This window comes from Podarcis filfolensis, assembly GCF_964270895.1.
Source record: "Podarcis filfolensis genome assembly, chromosome: 2".
In the NCBI taxonomy this organism is placed as follows: Eukaryota; Metazoa; Chordata; class Lepidosauria; order Squamata; family Lacertidae; genus Podarcis; species Podarcis filfolensis.
The window spans coordinates 25,905,501-25,924,293 of NC_139605.1; the positions used below are offsets into that span (position 1 = coordinate 25,905,501).

Below are 18,793 nucleotides of genomic sequence, written 5' to 3' on the forward strand. Positions count from 1 at the left end.
AAGAGAGAAACCTCACAGGAAATCTGCCTGGTACCACGTCAGACCGCTGCTTCAGTGTTATCTACACAGTCTTTGCCAGCCTAATCTGGAGATGCTCAGGACTGAACCTTTGTCCTCTAGCATTCCCACAAAGCTATGATCCTCTGCCTTGCTGTAATTCCCCAAGGAGCTTGTCTTGCACACACACATACGCCACCATGGAAACATATTCCAAAATGCCTAATGAGAGGAACGTTAGCACTGAAGCACACTCCTCCTGTCTTGTATGTGATATTGCACTCCGAGTTAACACCGCTGCGTGTGATTTTGTACCCCTTTGCTGTTAGATGTACCTTCTGTCCAATGGTGCCAGGAAACAGTTTTAATTAACAGGCCGACAACTTCTGGAGGAATACGTTAAAGTAACTGGCCTCTCAGCTGCTTCCAAAGGACTGAGCCAAGACTAATAATCCAAAATTGTGGTTCCCAAAGTGGGCACTGACCACCCTGGAGGGTGAGAACTGGGGGTGAAAATGGCTATCGAACTTTCAAAAGCTGGCATCACTGGTTCAAGTTCCAGGTAGGTAGCTGTGTTGGTCTGATGCAGATGAAATAAATTAAAAAGTGCAAACTTAGCATGCACACTAAGTTTGAAGAAGTGTTCATGCACACAAAATCTTATACCCAGAACAAACTTAGTTGGTCTCTAAGGTGCTACTGGACAACGGTGCAAGTTCATCAGTTTTAACTGGATTTTAATAAATGTGCAATTAATTGTTACCGCTTTGAATTTTATTGTATTATCTGTTTTTAGTGTGCTGTGCAAACCGCTATTCTGAATAATGATTTTTACAGGGTAGGGAAGGGGGCACGGGGGATGAGTTTTTGGAAGTAAGGGGGCAGTGGCCCAAAAAAGTTTGGGAACTACTGATCTAAAACACAGGCATCAGTTTCCCTGTCTCTCGGTCCTTCCCTCTTGCACTGAAAATCTGTTAAAATATCCGGGCAGCTTTCTTTGTGCTGCTACGTAGACTGTGCTTCTGCTGCACCGTAAAAGAATAAAAAACTTTATTTTGATTTCTCCCCCCCCCCCCCAATGAGCTGAAGTTTCTCTAACAAATGCATTCCAATCCTACTTTGCTGGTAAACAATGAAAACCTAAAATTCAACCAAACTTTACAGAAGACTTTCTCAAAACCCCCACAAGCTATATAAACACCCAAAAGGTAAAATCTAGGATCACAGGTTGGCCTTGGTTGGAAATTACTTTAGTTAAGTTTGGATATGCCAAGCAAACTGACAGTGGATGTTTGAAACATCACCAAGCCCAAAGGCAATTTAACAACAACAACAACAACAACAACAACAACAACAACAACAACAACTTGATGGGGAGGACAAAAGGGTTTCCAGCTCCATATAATTCCTGTCCTATTTACCCACAAAGTACCATATTACTTTAAAAAAATAAAGGCATGGGAACATAAACTGCAGAACTAAAAAAAGAGAAAAAGCTACTCAGTTCCGAAAGCAATGTTAAACCTAGTTTCCCTAAAGATCAAAATGCACACCAGACCTCCACAAAATATGGCCTTCCAACCCGATGAGCCCAGGCTTCCAAACTTTTTTCCAAAAGGTAAAAATAACGTGCACTTTTTAAAAAGGAAGCTGCTCCGTAACTACCATTGTACTGCCATCCTACAAGTTGCACAAACGCACCGTGCACACTTAAAACCCATACATCACAAAGCTTTGTAAGTGACCCTGAAGTATAGAAATTGAGCTGTGTAAGTAATCTTTTAACACCCAAATGCCCAGCATCCTAACGATTGTGGGATTTAACATGCTCTATGTTGTCAGTCAGCGCTCAATTTACATGTTTAACAGGGAAGAAAGAAAAGAAAGAAAGAAAGAAAGAAAGAAAGAAAGAAAGAAAGAAAGAAAGAAAGAAAGCTTGTTGCTAACACAACTATGCCTAGGGGGTAAAACCCTCAACTTTGCATGGTAACGAAAATCTTTAATAAAAATACATTAAAAAAAACTTTGCATGGTAACAGGATTTAGCTTCACACAGTTAACAAAACTGAAGCACGTTAAAAGAAGGGCACGTTCCCCCTCTAAGAGAAATAACCTGGGCTAGCAGCTTTTATTTTTTGAAAGAAAACAGGTGCGAGTGAGGCACGCTGCCTGTGTGCGTGTGTGGGTGTGTTTGTTGTAAAACAAGAATTAAAAGTACACAGCTTCTTTGAACGAAAACATTCAGTCAGAGTATTCCTGGCATGCTCTGAAGCCCATCTGCCTCACTGAAGAGGCTACCACCTGAGCACCAGCTCCTGGAGAACCTAACTGGAAAAATACACCCCAAATAAATACACACTGATATATATATATAGAGAGAGAGAGAGAGACAGCATACAAGATGGCTTCCTGACAAAAGAAGTCGGCGCAAGAGGCCTCAAACAATAAGCAACAGAATTAGTGAACAGAACACAGGATCTGTTTATAAAGAGGAAATTGGAATGCATTTCCGCAAAAGGATTCACTTTGGAGATGCCTGTGATAATATAATAATAGGAGTTTCTTACCTGTTTCTTCTTCACCCTTAGGATCTAAAGTCAAAGCCTGCTGAAGTTACTTTACAAAAAAACAAAAATGGTGTGTTCCCCTTGTTTCCTTTCTGATTCCTTAAGGAGAATTTGAGCATGCCTAGAGCTGCCTTGCAACCTGGTTTCTCAAAAGGGGGGGGGAGTTTTAGTGATGCACAAGCAAAAAGGGTGTGTGCGCTTGTCTATGCGCATGCAGCAGACTTCCCCGCAAACCCAGAAACACACATGCCACCACAAAGCACGGATCAAAAGACACGGGGTGATTAATGTTAAAAGAATAGTCTGCTGGGACTCCATCGCGTTTTACTGGTATTCCACACTTGTCCATTCCTGCCCCATTTTCAGAATTCTTGAAGAGTAGCAGTGATTTGGTATAGTTCCACTGGAATTTCAAGTTGAACAAGGAAGAGTTGTCTGGGGAGGCGGTGCTTCCCTACACATAAAAAGGAAAGTGCAATGATTCATGTGGAGCCATGCACTTAGATGGGGAAGAGTGGACTGTTCCTCTTCAAAACGGTCTCCATTCGAATTGCTTAAAGTTTTCATTTTGTTCTAAGCTTTTAATACTCAGTCACTCCCTAGCAACAAACTTCTCTGGAAGTTTTGAGGAGTGAATATTATATAAAACCAATAGTCATTTGTATCATTTTCCTCTTTCACCTCATGGAAAATAAATCAGACACACAAGAGACGGAGAGACACTTGGTTTTATTTGCATATTTCATTTCATTCATGCTATTTCCGTTAATTTACGAATCGTTTCCTGTGAAAGATCTCCAAGAGATTTAACAATAAAAACATCAGCAACAGTCAATTTCCTATATTCATTTATACTGTGTGTGTGTGTGTGTGTGTGTGTGTGTGTGTGTCCAGTAAAGATGCAGAGAGTGAATGCACATTGAATGATAATATGCATTCAGTTTTGAATGCTGGCACCTTTTTGGGGGTGCTGCACACACAACCTCATCCAAATGTTGTCCCTGCCCAACACTATTTGTCAATCTAAAGTTGAAACGGTTATAAACCATTTTTTTTAATTGGGTTTTATAAACAAGAATAATGTTACACAAACAAGTTCTCTCATGCCATTTGTATATCACAAAAATAGCATAATAAATGTGGAAAAATATCTACAACATATGTTTCATTATTAGTAGTCAATGTATAGGTTCTTGGTTCATGAATTGGTTTAGTTTATACTCCATTATGTGTCAAGGCACACTTCTCACGCACTTGCTGTATACCTGTGTACACAGAGAGCACTTTCTCAGATCAGCTCCTACTGGGACTGACCTCTTGGTTTATCAGGGCTGCAACCACAGCCTCTCACTAGGTTTGACTTGTGCATGAATGAAATAGGCAAAATAGGAATCAGCATGGTAACTTAAATGGAAGTACCATGTTTTCCACGTATAAGACGCCCCCACGTATAAGACGCCCCCTATTTGGGGGGACTCCAAATTAAGAAAACACCCCTCAGCACTACCCGTGTATAAGACGAGCCCCAATATAAAACCTAAATTTTTGGTTAAAAAAAACCTAGTCTTATACCCAGAAAAATACAGTATATCCTCTGTATCTCAGTACAGCAACACACCATTCCCAGCCTCTCCCTTTTGAAAGACTGACGGTGGTGTTTTGTTGTTGCTGTTGTTTTAAAGGTCTGTGGAAACACTAGCTGAGGGGAAGGTTTCCACCAGTGTGAAGAAGACATGCCCACATCACACACAGACAACATGGATAGCATCTGCCATGTTAAGAGGACAAAAGGTGTGTAGAACTGCAAAACACTATTGTTGAGGGCACACGGGGGGGGGGACCTTTTGTGTTTCAAAGACTCCACTTAACAGGCAGCAGGAAAAAAGGAAGGTCTTCAATAGGCACTAAAAAAGACCTGAACCTGCCCAATATGCAACAGGAGGGAGTTCATGAGGGCACTAGGTGCCATTCACACTAAAGGTCTGGATTCTACATCACACAGAACGGACAAGCTGTTGTGAGTGTATCTGCAGGAGGCCCTTTCCCACAGAGCACAGTGATCAGCTGGGATATGTGTGTTTACATTAAAGGTATCCTAGTCCAAAGCTGTACAGGACTTTGTACACCCGGACCAGAACATGTGCCTTAAGGGATGTCTGGCTGATGCCTTCATGATGTATCTTTATGTGCCAGGCGAAAACTTCGCTCTTCAACCAGGGCTTTGGCTGATTAACATCAGATACCCTTTTTGACGTGTTGGGGATGGGTTATTGGTTTATTCTTCTTCTTACTATGTATTTTGTGTTTTTTTAACTTGTATTTTTGTGTTCTGAACCACCCTGGGATCTACAAATGAAGAGCAATGTACAAATTTAATAAATAAGCATCAGCATCATCCAACCTATGTGAGGGATTGCCCTTAAAGTCATTTCAGAAAAGTCCACTGTTGCTACCAGTTAACCACCTATTATTCTGACCCCTTACCCAGTTTCATTGGCTACCTATTTGTTTGCAGGCTCGCCTTTTCCCAGCTTAAGGAGCACCAAATAATTGCATTCTGTTTCTAAGGCATCCCTTCTCAGAGGTACCCAGGGGAGGGGGGTGCTCAAGAAACTTCCAGAATATTCAGTGGCCCTCAAGAGAGATTTGTTGGCCCTTTCATTGCTTGCTATTACACGGCGGACGTTGTTTTATTTCATCAGACATTTTCAGCCTGCACACTTCCTGAAAGTCTTTTGCTGACTTGCTGCTGCTGGATTTATATTATTTTAGACTTTTAGTCGCTGTCAATGCTGTAAAGCCAGTTTGACTGTAGTCAATACAGAAAAGCAAGGAAGGACATTTTGGTATCAATATAATAAATAAATCCTGCCAAGGAGGGTGGACTCTGAGCCTTGTCAAGAAAAAAGGACAGCAAGGATGTTCTGCCTGACAGGTCACGAAAATTAACTGGGCAGAGGTGTGACAACGGCGGCAATGTTCTGCCAGCCATCAAAATTCTGATTTGTGTCAATAGCACAGGCTCGTGTCCTGTATTATATATGGCAAGAAATAATTCTGCTCTGTTCTACATCATAATACAGTTTGAAGCTGGCAACATGTCCTCATGTCAACTCTCACCCCCCCTCCCTCTGCCACCGGCGCCCAAATCTCATTAAGATGTTCCTTTGCACCGTTGCTCTTCAACCACAGAAGACGTCTAATAGTCTCCCTGCCAATCTGGTGAAGGCTTAATGCCTGGCGACAGGCAGGCATGGATGCCTGCATCCAGAGGAAAGCAAACTGAAGCCGATCTCGTTCTAAATGATCCGACAGCTCCCTGATTCAAGATTATGTAATTTGGCTGCCAGGCACAATAAGTATTACCTATTTCCTTTGCAGGAAACACAGGCTGTTACGCCAGCAGGCTCAACGGATCCAGGATCAAAGTCACCGTATTTTCCCGCTTGCTGCTACTCTGTCTCTCTCTTTCTGCATTTTGTTCCTGTCCTCACTTCCCCCATGAGGCTCCCATCAAGTTGCATTTGTATGTATGAAATGCCACTCCACACAGACACCTTCAACCAGTGGCCAGAAGCAAGCATCCAGTCAGATTATTGTTCCTTACAACCAGGCTGACATCAGTGGGTTACAGCAGGTGATCAGTGTGGAAACTCGGGACTGCTATCTGCATGATCACAGACCTTGTTGTTGGGGGTGATCTCTAGATGTGGTGAGCCAACCAATTTCCAGCTACACGGAATTGCAGAGAGACGACAAGTGGGAGCCCTGAGCTAGTCACAGGGATGCCCTCCAGATGTTGTAGGGCTATAACTCCTATTTGCCGTATTCATGGGCCATGCTGGCTGAGGCTGATGGGGTCTTGAAGCCAACAATATCTGCATATGCAAATTCAAGTGAGAAGACTTTTTGCCGGCTGAGCAGGAACACAGCCAACTTCCAGCTCCTTTTCCTTTTCTGAAACACAGTTATCTGTGTCACTAAAAAAAGTTTGCCTTTTTTGCACTGTATAGTCCAGGCATAGACAAACTCGGCCCTCCAGATGTTTTGGGACTACAACTCCCATGATCCCTAGCTAACAGTGGTCAGGGATGATGGGAACTGTAGTCCCAAAACATCTGGAGGGCTGAGTTTGCCTATGCCTGGTATAGTCAGTGCAAAAAATATGCAAACTTTTGAATTACACATACAGCTTTGCTTTAAATAATCAAATTTCAAGGGGAAGGAAGCTGCAAACTACATGGCAAGTATATGTACCATAGTTAATTGAACAGTTGTTAAGGAGTGCGTGTTCTCTGGGGAGAAAGCAGTTTCCAGGCAAACAACCCCAAGCGTTGCTCCAAACACAGCTTTCATTGCTCAGCAAAGCTTTTTTGTAGGTCTTGCTTGTGATATATCTTTCTGTTTACAACTTAAAGTGTATAACACGCTACCTGTCTTCAGGACTGAAAGTTGAATATTTATCACTGTCATTGCCCTTGATAAAAAGTAAGGCATCATATCCAAGCCCAGCTCAGCTTTAAACGTCAACATAGCAGGAAAGGACACTTATATAAAAGAAATTGACCGTGCTGAATATTGAGCCAGGTTCCCAATCTGCCTTTAGAGCTCAAAATCATCTCCTCCACCTCCCTTCCAGACCAATCAGCAATGCTCAAAAAACATGAATTCAACTCCTCTTCACACAGCAAGATCCCGAAAGCTCATAGCAAAGATGGCAGCTCAGTTTCTTGCATCTGGTGGATTGGAAGCCCTCTTTCAACCTCCAGCAGCAACCTCAAACAAAAACAGGAAAACAGAGCCCTGGTTGGTTATTTTGGTGCAATGCCTGGGGTCTGTTCCCCAGTGTGTGTGTATGCATGCTCATTCATACACAAACATGCATGGATTCCTCGCATATCCCACTCTGCTAATCAACCTCTGCTAATCAAGCTCTATGTGGGAGTTATCTCTCCACTGCTCGTAAAATAAAAATAAAAAAGCATTATTGCCTTTTGACACCACTGGGAGAAAACAGTGTTTCTCCATTTCCATGGCTGTGCTATGCAAATCCAAAATATGGTACCAGCTATAAATTCAGCATCTAAAACATCTTAACTTTTCTTTAAAAAGGTGGCTGGGTTAAAATGCATATTCCTAAGAAGACCATGGGACACTAGAAAATAAAAGACTTCCAGTAGAACTGTTATACAGTGGTGCCTCGCAAGACAAAATTAATCCGTTCCGCGAGTCTCTTCGTCTTGCGGTTTATTCGTCTTGCGAAGCACGGCTATTAGCGGCTTAGCGGCTATTGACGGCTTAGCGGCTTTAAGAAAAAGGAAAAAAACTCGCAAGAACTCGCAAGACGTTTCGTCTTGCGAAGCAAGCCCATAGGGAAATTCGTCTAGCGAAGCGACGCAAAAACCGAAAAACCCTTTCGTCTTGCGCGTTTTTCGTTTTGCGAGGCATTCGTCTTGCGGGGCACCACTGTATAGAGTGTGGTCTTTCCCAGTGATTAATGGAATTTCAGAAATTTCAGAAACGTGAAAATTTCCTCACTTCATGGCAAGCACAGGCTTCAGCTGCTGTTGGCACCAAATTTAGCTTACCTTCGCACAGAAATTAGGGTTCCCTGGTAGTGTGTATACAATCATAAAAATTGGTCAGTGTTGCTGAAGCGCTGCCTTACAATCTCCATTTACAGGCATCCATAGAAGGCTTAAGAAGAATATTCTGCTTGAAGTCGATATACGTATGTGCACACGGATTACACCAGCCAATATCAGTATAGCCAGATGAAACAAACAAGGGGGCTTTCTGTCTCACTCTCTTCTCTGGACACTGCAAATCAGATAATGAAGTATTGACTATACTGATCTAAGGACAAGACTAATTAAGAGAAAATGTCCAGGGGCAAGGGGAAAAACCTCAAGGGGAATTTTGCGGTAGGATTTAATTTCCCACCCCCACCCCTGCTCTGTCTCCCTCCCTCCTTTCATTCCTTCACAGTTCTGTCTTCAAAGCTAGTCTGTTTCATCTTCCTAGGGGTAGTTAACAATTCTGGCCTACACTCACTTCTGTAGACAAGTCACCAAGAAGGACTAATTAGATTTTTAAACTAGCAGTTCCTAGGTTAAATACAGATCACAGCGTAAATTCATCATGAAAAGATCAGATTTTCCATATACAAAGTGTTATGGTGTGTGGGTGTGTGTGTGTGTGTGTGTAGTTTTGTAGTTACTCCCACTGCAGTTTATTCACTTCTGTTTCTGTTAACTGATCTACACTGTGCAAGAAGTGAATAAACTGCAGTAGGAGTAACTACAAAACTATTGTTATTTATTGAATTTATATACCACCCGGGGTTCTCAGGGCGGTTCACAAAATAAAATCAAGATATAAAACGACAAAATACCTAATAAAAACAAAAACAGCAACCAAATACGCCCCCCCAAATTTTTTTAAGGGCATAGGATGTCAATCAAATCAACCAAAAGCCTGATTAAGAAGGAACGTTTTTGCCTGGCGCCTAAAGGTGTACAATGAAGGTGCCAGGCGACCTTCCCTGGAGAGAGTATTCCACAAACGGGGAGCCACTGCAGAGAAGGCCCGTTCTCGTGTTGCCACCCTCCAAACCTCTTGAGGGGGCACACGAAGGAGGGCCTCAGAATATGATCTCAGGGTCCAGGTAGGTTCATATGGAAAGAGGTTGTCCTTGCGGTATTGTGGTCCTGAGCCCAATACAAACTACAAACAAATGCAACTGCATTTTGAATACTGTGCAGAGTAAGAGGTAGAATGACATAGTCTATAAAATTATACATGACACTGAGACGGTGGCTAAAGAAAAGGTTTTCCTCCTTCTCTCCAGAATTCCAAGGAAGCTAAATGTTGAAAGATTCAGGAAAGGTAAAAGAAAGCAGCTATCCCACGCAGCACACAGTTAAACTTCGGGAGGCAGTGATGGCCACCAACTTGGAGGGCTTTAAAAGAGGATTAGACAAATTCATGGGGGAGAAGGCTATCTATGGCTACTAGCCATAATGGGTATGCTCTGTCTCCACATTCAAATGGTAGGCCGGTAGAGATGCCTTCAGAATTAAAGTTTCTGGGAAAGCTGACAAGATCAGTCACTTTAAAACCTCAGTCCTGTAACTACCATAATTCAGTGGTAGAGAGGACAATACTGACCCAAATGGACCAATGGGCTGACACAGCATAAGGCAGCTTCCTATTTGAGAAGGGCCATAGCTCAGCGGTAGATATGCAAGCATCTGCCTTGCATACAGAAGGTCTCAAGTTTGAACCCCAGCATCTTCAATAAGGACTGCCTGAAACCCTAGAAAGCTGCTGCCGACCACTGAAGACTTTACATGGACCAGGGTGTCTGATCCTGTCCATGGCAGCTTCCTCTGTTCCAACTAATTCTCTGCTTGTGGGGAACTGAGTTTGTCTGGACAACGAGTCCTCAAAAATGACACCCCATCCACCACCTCAGGGCTCCAGCTCATTCTGCAGCTTCTAGACCTCCGGCCTATGTCTTTTTGCTGCAAACAGACTAACTAGTCAATTAGCAGTGCAAGTAAGCCTACTGCTGTTGCAAATTTTCATTTTATCTAGCTTTTCACATACACAGAAACTCAACATAAAAGAGTAGTTTCATAGTTCTGGGATGAGTTCCAATTAAAGTGGGGGGTGGGGAGAGACCCCACCATGTTTATACCCTTGGCCTCACCACCATGGCCTCCTCCTCTGCAACTAAGGCAAAAGTCACCCCACCCCCATGGCAGCAGGATTATCTGACCCCTTTCGGTACATTTTTTAAAAAAAATTAAGCCGGGGCAAACACAGAAAGTAGACAGGGAGAAAGTCCGTGCAATGTGGAACTGTAGTACAGTGGTACCTCAGGTTAAGTACTTAATTCATTCCGGAGGTCCATTCTTAAGCTGAAACTGTTCTTAACCTGAAGCACCACTTTAGCTAATGGGGCCTACCGCTGCTGCCGCACCGCCAGAGCACAATTTCTGTTCTCATCCTGAAGCAAAGTTCTTAACCTGAGGTACTATTTCTGCATTAGCGGAGTCTGTAACCTGAAGTGTATGTAACCTGAAGCGTATGTAACCCGAGGTACCATTGTATCAGCAACAGAAGGAACTAAGCCAATCATATTATCCTGCAGATAGCAACAAGAGCTTTTGGTGCCATGATTGATATATCTGTGATAACTACCTCTGACTGTATTTCAGCCCCAGAGATTGATGATACAATCCAGGGCAGAGGATAAAACAACATTAGAAAAGTAAAACCTCTTGACCGCATACTTGTGTGGCTGTCTCCTTTGAGTAGGAACAAAACACTCGTCCACCTACTATTGATGAGTGGCTCATAATAATCATCTGTGTATGGCACATTAGCAAATTTACTGTGATTTGCTGAAGTCAGAGAAGGAAGGCAGCAGGACAACACATTTCCAGAGAAACTGACTTGTATTCCAGACTAAAATATGTGTCAGACCTTACATTTTATTAGAAGAGATCTAACCATACCTTTCCCATTCCTTTTTATATGTTAGTAGTTATAATTGCTTATTTTTATTCTCAACTGTTACAATACGCCTTATACCCTCCCCCCCCCAAAAAAAAATTGTCGTGGCGGTAAAATTGTTGCATTACGTAAGCTGTCGTTGTATGAATTACCATGTTATTTAGCTTCTGATAGCCAATGAAACTTACTGTATGAAAGGAAAGTCACCTGAACTACTCATGTCATTCATTTGCTGAAGCAATGTGTTTTGGCCTGGCCACTCAAAGGAGGCAGGCAGGGAGCTGTCGTGATTCCTAGGGAACAACTAATTTTGAAGCCTGGGTGCCACTACCAAAAAGGCCTCCTCTTGCAAATTCACATATGCCCCCGTTCAGACAATGGTGGAACGGGGATTGGGACCTCATCTGTGGATCTCCACATGCTGTGGGTCCACACGAAAGGAGGGAGAACCTGGAACCAAACTGCTTTCAGCATGAAAAGCTTTTTCTGCTGTTATCACCTTCGTGCACTGCTGGCATTGCAAGATTCCCATTCTCACGTGTCAACACGCTGAGAAAAATCAGGCTTTGCAAAGGGGTTGGGGGGGGGAGGATTTAAAAGCACGGTTATCTCCTTCCCCAGCATCTCCTCAAACATCTTAAGGAGGGCTCATTACCTTAAAAGTCTGGGAAAGCAGTGTTTTGAATATCCAGCACAGCACAAAGAGAAGGAGGGAAAATGATATACATGCTAAAGGGAACAAGCTGGAACAGAATAACTTAGCAGGAAAAAAAAATGAGACAGCCCTGCAGCTACATAAGAGGATTATGTACAAAGTCATCATAGGGGGTCCCTTTCTTTATGGCTGGTTTGAATAGTCAAGCCAGAATATATTAACTTGCGCAAAGTGTGCCTAGAGAAATCAGAGCTCACCTGTCCAACAAATTAGGAAGTAGAGACGTCATCAAAATATAGCTACAGGAAAACCCTTAAGCCCGCCATTATATTTCATTGTGACTGGAAGTTTACAGCTAAGCAGGTTCTGTTACATGCAGCGAACCCTCTCTATATGCTAATGTTCTGTTTATTTATTTATTTATTTTCAGGTCCAGAGCCATTTAGCAAAACTCAGATCAATCATGTGCTTTGCAGCGCTGCCGACACGCTGCTATATTTTATCCAGACCATCTCCAAATTAATGTTCGCTTTTCAGACCCGTGTTACGCCAAGCCCTTTGGCAACGCAGGTAAGCTCTCGTCTGTCCCATGGATACGTTTCCCCCCCATACCACTAGGGGGTGCAGACAGAACTCTGTTGGAAAGAAATAGTTATGAGGTTAATAAATAATGCTTATAGTTGAATGAGCAATGAAACTAGCCAGCCAGCTGGCGGGGGTGGGGGGGCTGACCAGCCATCAATTCAGATTTCCCAGGAACACAAAATGCTGCTTAAAACTCAGAAGGCACCTATATATTCTGTCATGTGTGTTGGTATTGGTTGCTTAAAAGTTTAGGAACACAGGAAGCTGTCGCATGCTGAGTCAGACCACTGCTCCATCTAGCACAGTCCAGTGTTTTTCTCAAACTTGGTTCCCTGACTGTTGTTGGACTACAACTCCCATCATAACTAGTGGTCAGGGGTGGTGGGAGTTGTAGTCTAGCTGGAGACCCAAGTTTAAGAAACACTTGATATACTCCAACTAACAGCAGTTAAACACCAAGTTGGTAAATATTATTAAACATCAAGTTGGCACATACAGTTTTTATACACAGATTCTATCAATAATGTTAACTCAACATGAACTCTCGTTTTGCATAACCTGCACCTAAACTAAATTAAACTCTGTGGGATGGTGGCTGCAACAGAGCTCTGTCAGCAGTTTGTAGTTAGGTACCTGGCAGCATCAGCTTTGAGATAGCTTGGAAAAGGAACAGTGTTACTGGGAGATGACAAAGGCATACTTTGTCAATGTGGTGTAGTGGTTAGGAGCGGTGGTCTATCAGCTCGTAATCTGGTGAACCAGGTTCGATTCCCCGCTCCTCCACGTGCAGCTAGTCACACTTCTCTGAAGTCTCTCAGCCTCACTCACCTCACAGAGTGTTTGTTGTGGGGGAGGAAGGGAAAGGAGTTTGTTAGCCGCTTTGAGACTCCTTAAGGGGAGTGAAAGGCAGGATGTCAAGTCCAAACTCCTCTTCCTCCTCTTCTTCTTCTTCTTCTTCTTCTTCTTCTTCTTCTTCTTCTTCTTCTGAGAAACCAATGCCTTACAGATTTCAACTGTCTCTGTGCATGACTGCTCTGCCGTGCTCAACGTGCGCATTTGTAAATAAACAGATATCACGGAAGTGCCGCAAGTCTCTGGCGCACACTCATCCAGAAGGAAACTAAATCCTTTAGCCCTGCCTCTGGAGTTTGTCACTGCATGTAACAGTATATGATCTTAGAAGAGAGCACGTGCCTATCTGCACATAAATATTCATACAAAGCAAAGGGGAGAAAACAGTACAGGTGCATCCTGCATAAAGGGGGGGAAAGCTTCCTTCCCTTGCACTGTAGCCATATTGTTGGAAATCAGAATCCTGGAGCAGTTGCAGTCTCAGCACCGTAGCTTAGGCAATTCATGGGACCATTTTCTGGTGGGTTCAAATGTCCTGCTGTTCCTGAAGAAGAACCGTATGACCCCCTCCCCCAATGAAAGCAGAAGTAGTTCAGGATGGGTGGGCGTTGGCTGCCTACAGCCTTGGCTTAAATTGAAGCAAATTGATCTGATTTCAAAAGGAGGTAAGAGATTAGCTATCTTTACCTGCTGGAACATATATCTGTCTGTGAACAGCACCTGTATCCACACTGGGGGCGGGGGGGAGCTTGTGAAAAGGAACAAGGCCCAGCAAACATACAGATACCCAAGACAAGGTTGTGAGGGTGTGGGCAAGGTTGTGAGGGTGTGGGCAAAACCTGTCCACACAGTCTGGTGTCAAGAGAGAGGTAGGGCAGCCATGTGTTCTGCATTACAGAAGAGAATCTCGAAAGTCAAAGTCTTTCCCACTATAGTGAAACATTTCTATTTTAACTTACTGTACTTGTTTACAAATTTCCATATGTGAAATGTTTTCATATGCACATTTTCTGCAAAACTGCGCCCTCTTCTCTGGCGATACGTAAGTGACCACCATGTTGTGAGAGGCTTAAACACCTGTGTTTGTACGCCAGTGCAGATACATCACTGGGCAACAGATCATCACACATGCTATATGTTGTGGGGTCAGTGCATAGTTAAGATGCATTTGTGTGTGCCACAAGGGCTGGTGGGTGCTTTTCATACAGCATCTGATATAGATAGGCTCCATAAAAACTGGAGTAAATGGCAAGGAACCACTTTAAACACGTTCCTGCTGCACATTACCAGCAATGACGGCCACGAAGGAACTCTGTTGTGATGGTGATGACAATATGCATTGTGAACTACCAAATTACAACTGCTTCAGTGGCACTGAGTGGCCTTTTAAAAAAATGCCTTAATAGACGCTCAAAGAGGTGCAACACTTCTAAGGCCAGAGGGCACAGCAAAAGTTGTAAGAGAAATTTCATCCAGTGTCATTAGGCCCATTATTACTGGCACTCGGATCTTGCATCTAGAACCAAGAACCTATTCAAGGTCCCTCAACCAGTAGAAGATCATGTTGTTGTTGTTGTTTAGTCGTTTAGTTGTGTCCGACTCTTTGTGACCCCTGGACCAGAGCATGCCAGGCACTCCTGTCTTCCACTGCCTCCCGCAGTTTGGTCAAACTCATGCTGGTAGCTTCGAGAACACTGTCCAACCATCTCGTCCTCTGTCGTCCCCTTCTCCTTGTGCCCTCCATCTTTCCCAACGTCAGGGTCTTTCCCAGGGAGTCTTCTCTTCTCATGAGGTGGCCAAAGTACTGGAGGCTCAGCTTTAGGATTATAGCAACCTCCAAAGGACATTCCCCCTTCCCGGAATGCCAAGATTAAAATCAACCAATAATATCTGGTAAGTAAAATGTATAGCAGTCAAAGTTCAGTAATATCTTGCAGTTCGGGTACAATGTCTGCACTGCTCACAACTAAAGAACAGTAAGGAGAGGAACAAGGGAGAAGCCACACCAAATATCCTCTAAGTATGTTTCCAAATTCATTTTGCATTTTTGTAAGAACAAGGTAACTTGCGTGCTGTATTCCCATCTGAATTTGAAGCTGGGTATTTTTAATTGAGATAAAAACTCATCTGTTTTCCATGGTTACAGTTCCAGGAATAAAAGTATTTACACCTTTGGAAGGCTGAAGCGATAAATTAAAGCTTGAATTCACAAAGGAGGGCATAAATTCTTAACTATTACAAGCATGAATGATGCCAGGGTTATCTTCAGTATTAATTGAGTTTAGGTGCTCACTTCTGTTCAGTTTGGCCAGCTTTAAAATAAATGACAAAGTCTTTTCATGCGCATGCTAGACAAGGCTCTCAGGAGTTGCTCTTTTTCACCATTGCCAATTTATCCCTCTCTCTCTATGTTTGTCTCTCTGTCTCTCTGTGTGTGTTTGTGTAAGAAGAACAAGCAAGCATTCGACCATGTAGCATGACCTTCTCTGAAATGCTGCAGGAATCATAATTTTGCAAACACACTGGTCCCAGACTCTTTTCTCCCCACTTAGAAGTTACAGTAGCACCAGAGCCATCTACTACAAACAACTTGTCACTAGCCATCAGGTTATCTGGGGCTCAAAGAGTAGACCAGCAAAGAGAACACTCACTGCAGAAACTGTTGGGATAATCAGGTCAATTATCTACTGAAACATCTGCAGAGTGAGCAGCGTTTTGTCGGTAGGTCTTAAGAGAGTGGACTTTACTTGTTGCAATCAGACACAGAGAGATGCTTGTAAGCAAGGAAATAATAAAATGGTTTATTGTAAGAAACACATAACTTGTATAGAAAAATTTCTAGTTGCAACCTAACCTAACTAGTTCACCCGTTGCGGGGATTCAAACCACCGACTTTCTGATCGGCAAGACCAAGGCTCTGTGGTTTAACCCACAGCGCCACCCGCATCCCAATGAGTCGTCCACGACTGGACCTAATAGCCAGGGGTCCCTTTACCTTTGCCTAACTAATCTAGAGAAAAAACAAGGCAGCCGTGTTTTCTCCTTTGTCCCTCAGAGGAGAGTTAAAGATGACCTCTCATCTTGAGGTCTGAGAGAGCAGTGTGAGGAGGAGGAAGCAGGACAAAGCCTAAAATGTATTTGTCTGAACAAGAAGATAGAGAAGGAAGCTGATAGGTTTAAGGTACAGCACAGGGATCATCTGGGAATGTGGATGTCTCTCACTCTGTAATGTTTGCAGATCCATGTGCAGGGATGCATGTATCTGTGCAGAGCAGAATTATCTGCTGTAAGAAAAACCTAACCCTACATTTCCTCCAACCATTCTCCGTCAATTAATGAGAAAGTAAATGAGAAGGATTTTATTTTGTTGTTGTTGTTCTTGTTGTTGTTGTTACAAATGGAGCTATGATCTGCTGAATGGTAAGGAACCAAGCATGCAAAAAAAAAAACAACAACAAAAAAAAACAGAATGCCAAAAAAACAACAACACAGAAACCATCAGCATAATTGTAAAACAAATTATTATTTACTCTGGAAATTATTATGTCTTCTCCCATTTTCCACAGTGTCAAGCAGAAATAAAAAGAGCTGAGAAAAAGCAGGGAGGAGGAACAAATCTAAATGAACATTCATGAAATTGAATCAGTCTCTTTTTTCTAAGCTATCACTATCAGATTCACTTTCTTCATATTTGTCATCATATTTATCATGGACCTCTAAAAACAGAAGGTTTGCCTAGATTGAAATAAGCTTCAAGGCTTTCACACGTCAATTTCTTTCTTCATAGAATTGTAGAGTTGGAAGGGACCCTGACGGTCATCTAGTCCAACCCCCTGCAATGCAGGAAACTCAACACAAAGTCCCCCATCCAGTTCCAAACCATACCCCACACTGCTCAGCTTTGCAAATGTGCTAGCAGTTTTTATTTGTAATGAAGTATTCCCAAACACATACAAATTTATTTCACCTGCAGAATGTACAGGATTCCGAAAAAGGCTTTGGGGGAAATGGAAAAAAATGTTGTCGTCCCCCCTGAATTTTTTCAAGGTCCCCCCCCCAATCCTTCACATCTCTAGGCATGTGGACCTTAGAAGGTTGTTCGGGAGGGAACATGGCCCTTAGCACGATTCAGCCTTCCCCACCCGTGCCACAAGATGTTTGTTCAACAATGCAACGAAGCCTACAACTTTATTCTTATTGCTTGCGGAGCATAATCTTAGATCATGGGACAAAGAGGGCACAAAAGAGGAAATAGATTATCCTTCTCTTTCGTATACAATTCTCAGCACATTGCTGAAGGTGAAGAGGGATACTTGCAGCAAAGTGGCTTCAAGGGGAAGCTATTTCCAGAGCCACAAGTTTCACTGAGAATCACCGGGAAACTTCATAGCGGTTTCCCTTCAGAAAACAGCTCTGAAGGCACGTGTCTCTAAGAGCAAGCATGCCTAAGCCTTTAATTGTGCCAAACAAGGCTTTGAGAACTGTCAAGTGCAGTATAGCGAGCTTTATTGTCCTTTTAAATAAGACAACAACCAGCCGTGAACATTTGAACTTTTAAAACACTGCATGGCGGTTTTAATAAACTATGCAGAATTTTTGTACGCTCTAATCTCTCCCTTAAAACTGCAATAAATATTTTAGTTGCAGCCATATTAACTTCATCATGTTGCCGTCTCAAGCCGCTGCATTTATGAAGTAACAGGAGACCACAGCCAGTTTTTAAAACCCAGCATGCAATAAAGTGTGACAAAATGAAATGCTTTACTTAAAAAACACCATCGTTTTCAGACACTCTGTACCATATTTATACTCCTTCCTCCTTCCACAGACCTGAGTTTTTAAAAACTATGCAGTCTGGGCAAGTAGTCAGTACAGCTAAAACAGAGTTAGCGTAGGCTCTTTTTGGACCCAAAATCTCCCAACTGCCCTGTTGCCCAACGTGCATCACATGTCATTTAACAGCCATGTGGCTGGCTCCCCTCAGTGACAGCTCAAGCTTGGCTGACACTGAAAGATTCCTGCCAGCTTGGGCTACAAGGTGATGGAAGGATGAGCAGCGAGGAGGAGAAAAGTCATCTTCCCCCAGCCATATAACTTGAACATAACCAGAGACCTTATGGTGAGTCAGATCAGTAGCCCATCTAGATCAGTATTGTCTACTGAGCTGATTGGCAGCAGCTCTCCAGGGCCTCAGACAGGGTTCTGTCCTGCCCTTGCCTGAAGATTGAGCCTGAGGACTTCTGTAGGCAAAGGAGATGCTCTACACCAGAGCTATGGACCTTCTTCCCCACTGTCCACAATGTAGGAAAGCTGCTTACTGTTATTTAATGGCTTGTAGGACATTCTGATCACTCCTCAAAGAGAAAGTATTTCCCAGTAGTTGGGAATCTGTTGCCCAACCACATCCCCCATCGCTCCCGACCCCTGGCCATGCTGTCAAGAGCTACAACCTGATATCCTTCCCCAAACCTGCAAATGGTGACTATGTGCGCAGTTATTTTTCCAGGGAGTGTACCTCACTGTCAGACCCAGTCAGGGAAAGGACTTAGGAACCAAACAAAACTGGTTTTATGGACACAGGGCCTGAGCAAATGGCCTACTTTGGATTTCTGTT

The 18,793-nt window shown here is 43.1% G+C and overlaps 1 protein-coding gene across 37 annotated transcripts in view; it reads right to left on the bottom strand.

Moving 5' to 3' along the window:
• The window catches only part of MAGI1 (membrane associated guanylate kinase, WW and PDZ domain containing 1), a 458,236-nt gene that overhangs the window by 367,452 nt on the left and 71,991 nt on the right, over window positions 1-18,793 (bottom strand). Inside the window, exon 1 of one of the 37 annotated variants that reach the window (XM_083600341.1) lies at window positions 2,565-2,794. The exons of the other annotated variants lie outside the window; for them this stretch is intronic. The gene's annotated coding sequence lies outside the window, so the exon portion shown is untranslated. Of the gene's footprint in view, window positions 1-2,564; window positions 2,795-18,793 lie in introns of those variants that run through there. 37 annotated transcript variants of the gene reach the window in all.